Raw genomic sequence first — 11285 nt, forward strand, 5'->3', positions numbered from 1 at the left:
ATTTTGAGGTTTGCAAAGGATTCTGGGTAACCGAACCTGGTCCGAGCCCCACAAGTCACCCCATCTTGGATTCCCCTAGGTCTCTAGTTTTCAGAAATGCACAGGTTTGGTAGGTTTCCCTAGGTGCCGGCTGAGCTAGAGGCCAAAATCTACAGGTAGGCACTTCGCAAAAAAACCTCTGTTTTCTTTCAAAAATTTGGATGTGTCCACGTTGCGCTTTGGGGCGTTTCCTGTCGCGGGCGCTAGGCCTACCCACACAAGTGAGGTATCATTTTTATCGGGAGACTTGGGGGAACGCTGGGTGGAAGGAAATTTGTGGCTCCTCTCAGATTCCAGAACTTTCTGCCACAGAAATGTGAGGAACATGTGTTTTGTTAGCCACATTTTGAGGTTTGCAAAGGATTCTGGGTAACAGAACCTAGTCCGAGCCCCACAAGTCACCCCATCTTGGATTCCCCTAGGTCTCTAGTTTTCAGAAATGCACAGGTTTGGTAGGTTTCCCTAGGTGCCGGCTGAGCTAGAAGCCAAAATCTACAGGCAGGCACTTTGCAAAAAATACCTCTGTTTTCTTTAAAAAATTTGGATGTGTCCACGTTGCGCTTTGGGGTCTTTCCTGTCGCGGGTGCTAGGCCTACCCACACAAGTGAGGTATCATTTTTATCGGGAGACTTGGGGGAAGGCTGGGTGGAAGGAGATTTGTGGCTCCTCTCAGATTCCAGAACTTTCTGCCACAGAAATGTGAGGAACATGTGTTTTATTTAGCCAAATTTTGAGGTTTGCAAAGGATTCTGGGTAACAGAACCTGGTCCGAGCCCCACAAGTCACCCCATCTTGGATTCCCCTAGGTCTCTAGTTTTCAGAAATGCACAGGTTTGGTAGGTTTCCCTAGGTGCCGGCTGAGCTAGAGGCCAAAATCTACAGGTAGGCACTTTGCAAAAAACACCTCTGTTTTCTTTAAAAAATTTGGATGTGTCCACGTTGCGCTTTGGGGCGTTTCCTGTCGCGGGCGCTAGGCCTACCCACACAAGTGAGGTATCATTTTTATCAGGAAACTTGGGGGAACGCTGGGTGGAAGGAAATTTGTGGCTCCTCTCAGATTCCAGAACTTTCTGCCACAGAAATGTGAGGAACATGGGTTTTTTTAGCCAAATTTTGAGGTTTGCAAAGGATTCTGGGTAACAGAACCTGGTCCGAGCCCCACAAGTCACCCCATCTTGGATTCCCCTAGGTCTCTAGTTTTCAGAAATGCACAGGTTTGGTAGGTTTCCCTAGGTGCCAGCTGAGCTAGAGGCCAAAATCTACAGGTAGGCACTTTGCAAAAAACACCTCTGTTTTCTTTCAAAAATTTGGATGTGTCCACGTTGCGCTTTGGGGCGTTTCGTGTTGCGGACGCTAGGCCTACCCACACAAGTGAGGTATCATTTTTATCGGGAGACTTGGGGGAACGCTGGGTGGAAGGAAATTTGCGGCTCTCTCAGATTCCAGAACTTTCTGCCACAGAAATGTGAGGAACATGTGTTTTTTTAGCAAAATTTTGAGGTTTGCAAAGGATTCTGGGTAACAGAACCTGGTCCGAGCCCCACAAGTCACCTCATTTTGGATTCCCCTAGGTCTCTAGTTTTCAGAAATGCACAGGTTTGGTAGGTTTCCCTAGGTGCAGACTGAGCTAGAGGCCAAAATCTACAGGTAGGCACTTTGCAAAAAACACCTCTGTTTTCTTTCAAAAATTTGGATGTGTCCACGTTGCGCTTTGGGGCGTTTCCTGTCGCGGGCGCTAGGCCTACCCACACAAGTTAGGTATCATTTGTATCGGGAGACTTGGGGGAACGCTGGGTGGAAGGAACCTTGTGGCTCCTCTCAGATTCCAGAACTTTCTGCCACAGAAATGTGAGGAACATGTGTTTTTTTAGCCAAATTTTGAGGTTTGCAAAGGATTCTGGGTAACAGAACCTGGTCCGAGCCCCACAAGTCACCCATCTTGGATTCCCCTAGGTCTCTAGTTCTCAGAAATGTACAGGTTTGGTAGGTTTCCCTAGGTGCCGGATGAGCTAGAGGCCAAAATCTACAAGTAGGCACTTCGCAAAAAACACCTCTGTTTTCTTTCAAAAATGTGGATGTGTCCACGTTGCGCTTTGGGGCGTTTCCTCTCACGGGCGCTAGACCTACCCACACAAGTGAGGTATAATTTTTATCGGGAGACGTAGGGGAACGCTGGGTGGAAGGAAATTTGTGGCTCCTCTCAGATTCCAGAACTTTCTGCCACAGAAATGTGAGGAACATGGGTTTTTTTAGCAAAATTTTGAGGTTTGCAAAGGATTCTGCTAACAGAACCTGGTCCGAGACCCACAAGTCACCCCATCTTGGATTCCCCTAGGTCTAGAGTTTTCAGAAATGCACAGGTTTGGTAGGTTTCCCTAGGTGCCGGCTGAGCTAGAGGCCAAAATCTACAGGTAGGAACTTTGCAAAAAACACCTCTGTTTTCTTTCAAAAATTTGGATGTGTCCACGTTGCGCTTTGGGGCGTTTCCTGTTGCAGGCGCTAGGCCTACCCACACAAGTGAGGTATCATTTTTATCGGGAGACTTGGGGGAACGCTGGGTGGAAGGAAATTTGTGGCTCCTCTCAGATTCCAGAACTTTCTGCCACAGAAATGTGAGGAACATGTGTTTTTTTAGCCAAATTTTGAGGTTTGCAAAGGATTCTGGGTAACAGAACCTGGTCCGAGCCCCACAAGTCACACCATCTTGGATTCCCCTAGGTCTCCAGTTTTCAGAAATGCACAGGTTTGGTAGGTTTCCCTAGGTGCCGGCTGAGCTAGAGGCCAAAATCTACAGGTAGGCACTTTGCAAAAAACACCTCTGTTTTCTTTCAAAAATTTGGATGTGTCCACGTTGCGCTTTGGGGTCTTTCCTGTCGCGGGTGCTAGGCCTACCCACACAAGTGAGGTATCATTTTTATCGGTAGACTTGGGGGAAGGCTGGGTGGAAGGAGATTTGTGGCTCCTCTCAGATTCCAGAACTTTCTGCCACAGAAATGTGAGGAACATGTGTTTTATTTAGCCAAATTTTGAGGTTTGCAAAGGATTCTGGGTAACAGAACCTGGTCTGAGCCCCACAAGTCACCCCATCTTAGATTCCCCTAGGTCTCTAGTTTTCAGAAATGCACAGGTTTGGTAGGTTTCCCTAGGTGCCGGCTGAGCTAGAGGCCAAAATCTACAGGTAGGCACTTTGCAAAAAACACCTCTGTTTTCTTAAAAAAATTTGGATGTGTCCACGTTGCGCTTTGGGGCGTTTCCTGTCGCGGGCGCTAGGCCTACCCACACAAGTGAGGTATCATTTTTATCGAGAGACTTGGGGGAATGCTGGATGGAAGGAAATTTGTGGCTCCTCTCAGATTCCAGAACTTTCTGCCACAGAAATGTGAGGAACATTTGTTTTTTTAACCACATTTTGAGGTTTGCAAAGGATTCTGGGTAACAGAACCTGGTCCGAGCCCCACAAGTCACCCCATCTTGGATTCCCCTAGGTCTCTAGTTTTCAGAAATGCACAGGTTTGGTAGGTTTCCCTAGGTGCCGGCTGAGCTAGAGGCCAAAATCTACAGGTAGGCAATTTGCAAAAAACACCTGTTTTCTTTAAAAAATTTGGATGTGTCCACGTTGCGCTTTGGGGCGTTTCCTGTCGCGGGCGCTAGGCCTACCCACACAAGTGAGGTATCATTTTTATCGAGAGACTTGGGGGAATGCTGGATGGAAGGAAATTTGTGGCTCCTCTCAGATTCCAGAACTTTCTGCCACAGAAATGTGAGGAACATGTGTTTTTTTAGCCAAATTTTGAGGTTTGCAAAGGATTCTGGGTAACAGAACCTGGTCTGAGCCCCACAAGTCACCCCATCTTAGATTCCCCTAGGTCTCTAGTTTTCAGAAATGCACAGGTTTGGTAGGTTTCCCTAGGTGCCGGCTGAGCTAGAGGCCAAAATCTACAGGTAGGCACTTTGCAAAAAACACCTCTGTTTTCTTTCAAAAATTTGGATCTGTCCACGTTGTGCTTTGGGGCGTTTCCTGTTGCGGGCGCTAGGCCTACCCACACAAGTGAGGTATCATTTTTATCGGGAGACTTGGGGGAACGCTGGGTGGAAGGAAATTTGTGGCTCCTCTCAGATTCCAGAACTTTCTGCCACAGAAATGTGAGGAACATGTGTTTTGTTAGCCACATTTTGAGGTTTGCAAAGGATTCTGGGTAACAGAACCTAGTCCGAGCCCCACAAGTCACCCCATCTTGGATTCCCCTAGGTCTCTAGTTTTCAGAAATGCACAGGTTTGGTAGGTTTCCCTAGGTGCCGGCTGAGCTAGAAGCCAAAATCTACAGGTAGGCACTTTGCAAAAAATACCTCTGTTTTCTTTAAAAAATTTGGATGTGTCCACGTTGCGCTTTGGGGCGTTTCCTGTCGCGGGCGCTAGGCCTACCCACACAAGTGAGGCATCATTTTTATCAGGATACGTAGGGGAACGCTGGGTGGAAGGAAATTTGTGGCTCCTCTCAGATTCCAGAACTTTCTGCCACAGAAATGTGAGGAACATGTGTTTTTTTAGCCAAATTTTGAGGTTTGCAAAGGATTCTGGGTAACAGAACCTGGTCTGAGCCCCACAAGTCACCCCATCTTAGATTCCCCTAGGTCTCTAGTTTTCAGAAATGCACAGGTTTGGTAGGTTTCCCTAGGTGCCGGCTGAGCTAGAGGCCAAAATCTACAGGTAGGCACTTTGCAAAAAACACCTCTGTTTTCTTTCAAAAATTTGGATCTGTCCACGTTGCGCTTTGGGGCGTTTCCTGTTGCGGGCGCTAGGCCTACCCACACAAGTGAGGTATCATTTTTATCGGGAGACTTGGGGTAACGCTGGGTAGAAGGAAATTTGTGGCTCCTCTCAGATTCCAGAACTTTCTGCCACAGAAATGTGAGGAACATTTGTTTTTTTAGCCACATTTTGAGGTTTGCAAAGGATTCTGGGTAACAGAACCTGGTCCGAGCCCCACAAGTCACCCCATCTTGGATTCCCCTAGGTCTCTAGTTTTCAGAAATGCACAGGTTTGGTAGGTTTCCCTCGGTGCCGGCTGAGCTAGAGGCCAAAATCTACAGGTAGGCACTTTGCAAAAAACACCTCTGTTTTCTTAAAAAAATTTGGATGTGTCCACGTTGCGCTTTGGGGCATTTCCTGTCGCGGGCGCTAGGCCTACCCACACAAGTGAGGTATCATTTTTATCGAGAGACGTGGGGGAATGCTGGATGGAAGGAAATTTGTGGCTCCTCTCAGATTCCAGAACTTTCTGCCACAGAAATGTGAGGAACATTTGTTTTTTTAACCACATTTTGAGGTTTGCAAAGGATTCTGGGTAACAGAACCTGGTCCGAGCCCCACAAGTCACCCCATCTTGGATTCCCCTAGGTCTCTAGTTTTCAGAAATGCACAGGTTTGGTAGGTTTCCCTAGGTGCCGGCTGAGCTAGAGGCCAAAATCTACAGGTAGGCAATTTGCAAAAAACACCTCTGTTTTCTTTAAAAAATTTGGATGTGTCCACGTTGCGCTTTGGGGCGTTTCCTGTCGCGGGCGCTAGGCCTACCCACACAAGTGAGGTATCATTTTTATCGAGAGACTTGGGGGAATGCTGGATGGAAGGAAATTTGTGGCTCCTCTCAGATTCCAGAACATTCTGCCACAGAAATGTGAGGAACATGTGTTTTTTTAGCCAAATTTTGAGGTTTGCAAAGGATTCTGGGTAACAGAACCTGGTCTGAGCCCCACAAGTCACCCCATCTTAGATTCCCCTAGGTCTCTAGTTTTCAGAAATGCACAGGTTTGGTAGGTTTCCCTAGGTGCCGGCTGAGCTAGAGGCCAAAATCTACAGGTAGGCACTTTGCAAAAAACACCTCTGTTTTCTTTCAAAAATTTGGATCTGTCCACGTTGTGCTTTGGGGCGTTTCCTGTTGCGGGCGCTAGGCCTACCCACACAAGTGAGGTATCATTTTTATCGGGAGACTTGGGGGAACGCTGGGTGGAAGGAAATTTGTGGCTCCTCTCAGATTCCAGAACTTTCTGCCACAGAAATGTGAGGAACATGTGTTTTGTTAGCCACATTTTGAGGTTTGCAAAGGATTCTGGGTAACAGAACCTAGTCCGAGCCCCACAAGTCACCCCATCTTGGATTCCCCTAGGTCTCTAGTTTTCAGAAATGCACAGGTTTGGTAGGTTTCCCTAGGTGCCGGCTGAGCTAGAAGCCAAAATCTACAGGTAGGCACTTTGCAAAAAATACCTCTGTTTTCTTTAAAAAATTTGGATGTGTCCACGTTGCGCTTTGGGGTCTTTCCTGTCGCGGGTGCTAGGCCTACCCACACAAGTGAGGTATCATTTTTATCGGTAGACTTGGGGGAAGGCTGGGTGGAAGGAGATTTGTGGCTCCTCTCAGATTCCAGAACTTTCTGCCACAGAAATGTGAGGAACATGTGTTTTATTTAGCCAAATTTTGAGGTTTGCAAAGGATTCTGGGTAACAGAACCTGGTCTGAGCCCCACAAGTCACCCCATCTTAGATTCCCCTAGGTCTCTAGTTTTCAGAAATGCACAGGTTTGGTAGGTTTCCCTAGGTGCCGGCTGAGCTAGAGGCCAAAATCTACAGGTAGGCACTTTGCAAAAAACACCTCTGTTTTCTTTCAAAAATTTGGATCTGTCCACGTTGCGCTTTGGGGCGTTTCCTGTTGCGGGCGCTAGGCCTACCCACACAAGTGAGGTATCATTTTTATCGGGAGACTTGGGGGAACGCTGGGTAGAAGGAAATTTGTGGCTCCTCTCAGATTCCAGAACTTTCTGCCACAGAAATGTGAGGAACATTTGTTTTTTTAGCCACATTTTGAGGTTTGCAAAGGATTCTGGGTAACAGAACCTGGTCCGAGCCCCACAAGTCACCCCATCTTGGATTCCCCTAGGTCTCTAGTTTTCAGAAATGCACAGGTTTGGTAGGTTTCCCTAGGTGCCGGCTGAGCTAGAGGCCAAAATCTACAGGTAGGCACTTTGCAAAAAACACCTCTGTTTTCTTAAAAAAATTTGGATGTGTCCACGTTGCGCTTTGGGGCGTTTCCTGTCGCGGGCGCTAGGCCTACCCACACAAGTGAGGTATCATTTTTATCGAGAGACTTGGGGGAATGCTGGATGGAAGGAAATTTGTGGCTCCTCTCAGATTCCAGAACTTTCTGCCACAGAAATGTGAGGAACATTTGTTTTTTTAACCACATTTTGAGGTTTGCAAAGGATTCTGGGTAACAGAACCTGGTCCGAGCCCACAAGTCACCCCATCTTGGATTCCCCTAGGTCTCTAGTTATCAGAAATGCACAGGTTTGGTAGGTTTCCCTAGGTGCCGGCTGAGCTAGAGGCCAAAATCTACAGGTAGGCAATTTGCAAAAAACACCTGTTTTCTTTAAAAAATGTGGATGTGTCCACGTTGCGCTTTGGGGCGTTTCCTGTCGCGGGCGCTAGGCCTACCCACACAAGTGAGGTATCATTTTTATCGAGAGACTTGGGGGAATGCTGGATGGAAGGAAATTTGTGGCTCCTCTCAGATTCCAGAACTTTCTGCCACAGAAATGTGAGGAACATGTGTTTTTTTAGCCAAATTTTGAGGTTTGCAAAGGATTCTGGGTAACAGAACCTGGTCTGAGCCCCACAAGTCACCCCATCTTAGATTCCCCTAGGTCTCTAGTTTTCAGAAATGCACAGGTTTGGTAGGTTTCCCTAGGTGCCGGCTGAGCTAGAGGCCAAAATCTACAGGTAGGCACTTTGCAAAAAACACCTCTGTTTTCTTTCAAAAATTTGGATCTGTCCACGTTGTGCTTTGGGGCGTTTCCTGTTGCGGGCGCTAGGCCTACCCACACAAGTGAGGTATCATTTTTATCGGGAGACTTGGGGGAACGCTGGGTGGAAGGAAATTTGTGGCTCCTCTCAGATTCCAGAACTTTCTGCCACAGAAATGTGAGGAACATGTGTTTTGTTAGCCACATTTTGAGGTTTGCAAAGGATTCTGGGTAACAGAACCTAGTCCGAGCCCCACAAGTCACCCCATCTTGGATTCCCCTAGGTCTCTAGTTTTCAGAAATGCACAGGTTTGGTAGGTTTCCCTAGGTGCCGGCTGAGCTAGAAGCCAAAATCTACAGGTAGGCACTTTGCAAAAAATACCTCTGTTTTCTTTAAAAAATGTGGATGTGTCCACGTTGCGCTTTGGGGTCTTTCCTGTCGCGGGTGCTAGGCCTACCCACACAAGTGAGGTATCATTTTTATCGGGAGACTTGGGGGAAGGCTGGGTGGAAGGAGATTTGTGGCTCCTCTCAGATTCCAGAACTTTCTGCCACAGAAATGTGAGGAACATGTGTTTTATTTAGCCAAATTTTGAGGTTTGCAAAGGATTCTGGGTAACAGAACCTGGTCCGAGCCCCACAAGTCACCCCATCTTGGATTCCCCTAGGTCTCTAGTTTTCAGAAATGCACAGGTTTGGTAGGTTTCCCTAGGTGCCGGCTGAGCTAGAGGCCAAAATCTACAGGTAGGCACTTTGCAAAAAACACCTCTGTTTTCTTTAAAAAATTTGGATGTGTCCACGTTGCGCTTTGGGGCGTTTCCTGTCGCGGGCGCTAGGCCTACCCACACAAGTGAGGTATAATTTTTATCGAGAGACTTGGGGGAATGCTGGATGGAAGGAAATTTGTGGCTCCTCTCAGATTCCAGAACTTTCTGCCACAGAAATGTGAGGAACATTTGTTTTTTTAACCACATTTTGAGGTTTGCAAAGGATTCTGGGTAACAGAACCTGGTCCGAGCCCCACAAGTCACCCCATCTTGGATTCCCCTAGGTCTCTAGTTTTCAGAAATGCACAGGTTTGGTAGGTTTCCCTAGGTGCCGGCTGAGCTAGAGGCCAAAATCTACAGGTAGGCAATTTGCAAAAAACACCTCTGTTTTCTTTAAAAAATTTGGATGTGTCCACGTTGCGCTTTGGGGCGTTTCCTGTCGCGGGCGCTAGGCCTACCCACACAAGTGAGGTATCATTTTTATCGAGAGACTTGGGGGAATGCTGGATGGAAGGAAATTTGTGGCTCCTCTCAGATTCCAGAACTTTCTGCCACAGAAATGTGAGGAACATGTGTTTTTTTAGCCAAATTTTGAGGTTTGCAAAGGATTCTGGGTAACAGAACCTGGTCTGAGCCCCACAAGTCACCCCATCTTAGATTCCCCTAGGTCTCTAGTTTTCAGAAATGCACAGGTTTGGTAGGTTTCCCTAGGTGCCGGCTGAGCTAGAGGCCAAAATCTACAGGTAGGCACTTTGCAAAAAACACCTCTGTTTTCTTTCAAAATTTGGATCTGTCCACGTTGTGCTTTGGGGCGTTTCCTGTTGCGGGCGCTAGGCCTACCCACACAAGTGAGGTATCATTTTTATCGGGAGACTTGGGGGAACGCTGGGTGGAAGGAAATTTGTGGCTCCTCTCAGATTCCAGAACTTTTTGCCACAGAAATGTGAGGAACATGTGTTTTTTTAGCCAAATTTTGAGGTTTGCAAAGGATTCTGGGTAACCGAACCTGGTCCGAGCCCCACAAGTCACCCCATCTTGGATTCCCCTAGGTCTCTAGTTTCAGAAATGCACAGGTTTGGTAGGTTTCCCTAGGTGCCGGCTGAGCTAGAAGCCAAAATCTACAGGTAGGCACTTTGCAAAAAATACCTCTGTTTTCTTTAAAAAATTTGGATGTGTCCACGTTGCGCTTTGGGGTCTTTCCTGTCGCGGGTGCTAGGCCTACCCACACAAGTGAGGTATCATTTTTATCGGTAGACTTGGGGGAAGGCTGGGTGGAAGGAGATTTGTGGCTCCTCTCAGATTCCAGAACTTTCTGCCACAGAAATGTGAGGAACATGTGTTTTATTTAGCCAAATTTTGAGGTTTGCAAAGGATTCTGGGTAACAGAACCTGGTCTGAGCCCCACAAGTCACCCCATCTTAGATTCCCCTAGGTCTCTAGTTTTCAGAAATGCACAGGTTTGGTAGGTTTCCCTAGGTGCCGGCTGAGCTAGAGGCCAAAATCTACAGGTAGGCACTTTGCAAAAAACACCTCTGTTTTCTTTCAAAAATTTGGATCTGTCCACGTTGCGCTTTGGGGCGTTTCCTGTTGCGGGCGCTAGGCCTACCCACACAAGTGAGGTATCATTTTTATCGGGAGACTTGGGGGAACGCTGGGTAGAAGGAAATTTGTGGCTCCTCTCAGATTCCAGAACTTTCTGCCACAGAAATGTGAGGAACATTTGTTTTTTTAGCCACATTTTGAGGTTTGCAAAGGATTCTGGGTAACAGAACCTGGTCCGAGCCCCACAAGTCACCCCATCTTGGATTCCCCTAGGTCTCTAGTTTTCAGAAATGCACAGGTTTGGTAGGTTTCCCTAGGTGCCGGCTGAGCTAGAGGCCAAAATCTACAGGTAGGCACTTTGCAAAAAACACCTCTGTTTTCTTAAAAAAATTTGGATGTGTCCACGTTGCGCTTTGGGGCGTTTCCTGTCGCGGGCGCTAGGCCTACCCACACAAGTGAGGTATCATTTTTATCGAGAGACTTGGGGGAATGCTGGATGGAAGGAAATTTGTGGCTCCTCTCAGATTCCAGAACTTTCTGCCACAGAAATGTGAGGAACATTTGTTTTTTTAACCACATTTTGAGGTTTGCAAAGGATTCTGGGTAACAGAACCTGGTCCGAGCCCCACAAGTCACCCCATCTTGGATTCCCCTAGGTCTCTAGTTATCAGAAATGCACAGGTTTGGTAGGTTTCCCTAGGTGCCGGCTGAGCTAGAGGCCAAAATCTACAGGTAGGTAATTTGCAAAAAACACCTGTTTTCTTTAAAAAATTTGGATGTGTCCACGTTGCGCTTTGGGGCGTTTCCTGTCGCGGGCGCTAGGCCTACCCACACAAGTGAGGTATCATTTTTATCGAGAGACTTGGGGGAATGCTGGATGGAAGGAAATTTGTGGCTCCTCTCAGATTCCAGAACTTTCTGCCACAGAAATGTGAGGAACATGTGTTTTTTTAGCCAAATTTTGAGGTTTGCAAAGGATTCTGGGTAACAGAACCTGGTCTGAGCCCCACAAGTCACCCCATCTTAGATTCCCCTAGGTCTCTAGTTTTCAGAAATGCACAGGTTTGGTAGGTTTCCCTAGGTGCCGGCTGAGCTAGAGGCCAAAATCTACAGGTAGGCACTTTGCAAAAAACACCTCTGTTTT

Source organism: Pleurodeles waltl, chromosome 2_2 (genome assembly GCF_031143425.1).
Source record: "Pleurodeles waltl isolate 20211129_DDA chromosome 2_2, aPleWal1.hap1.20221129, whole genome shotgun sequence".
NCBI lineage: Eukaryota > Metazoa > Chordata > Amphibia > Caudata > Salamandridae > Pleurodeles > Pleurodeles waltl.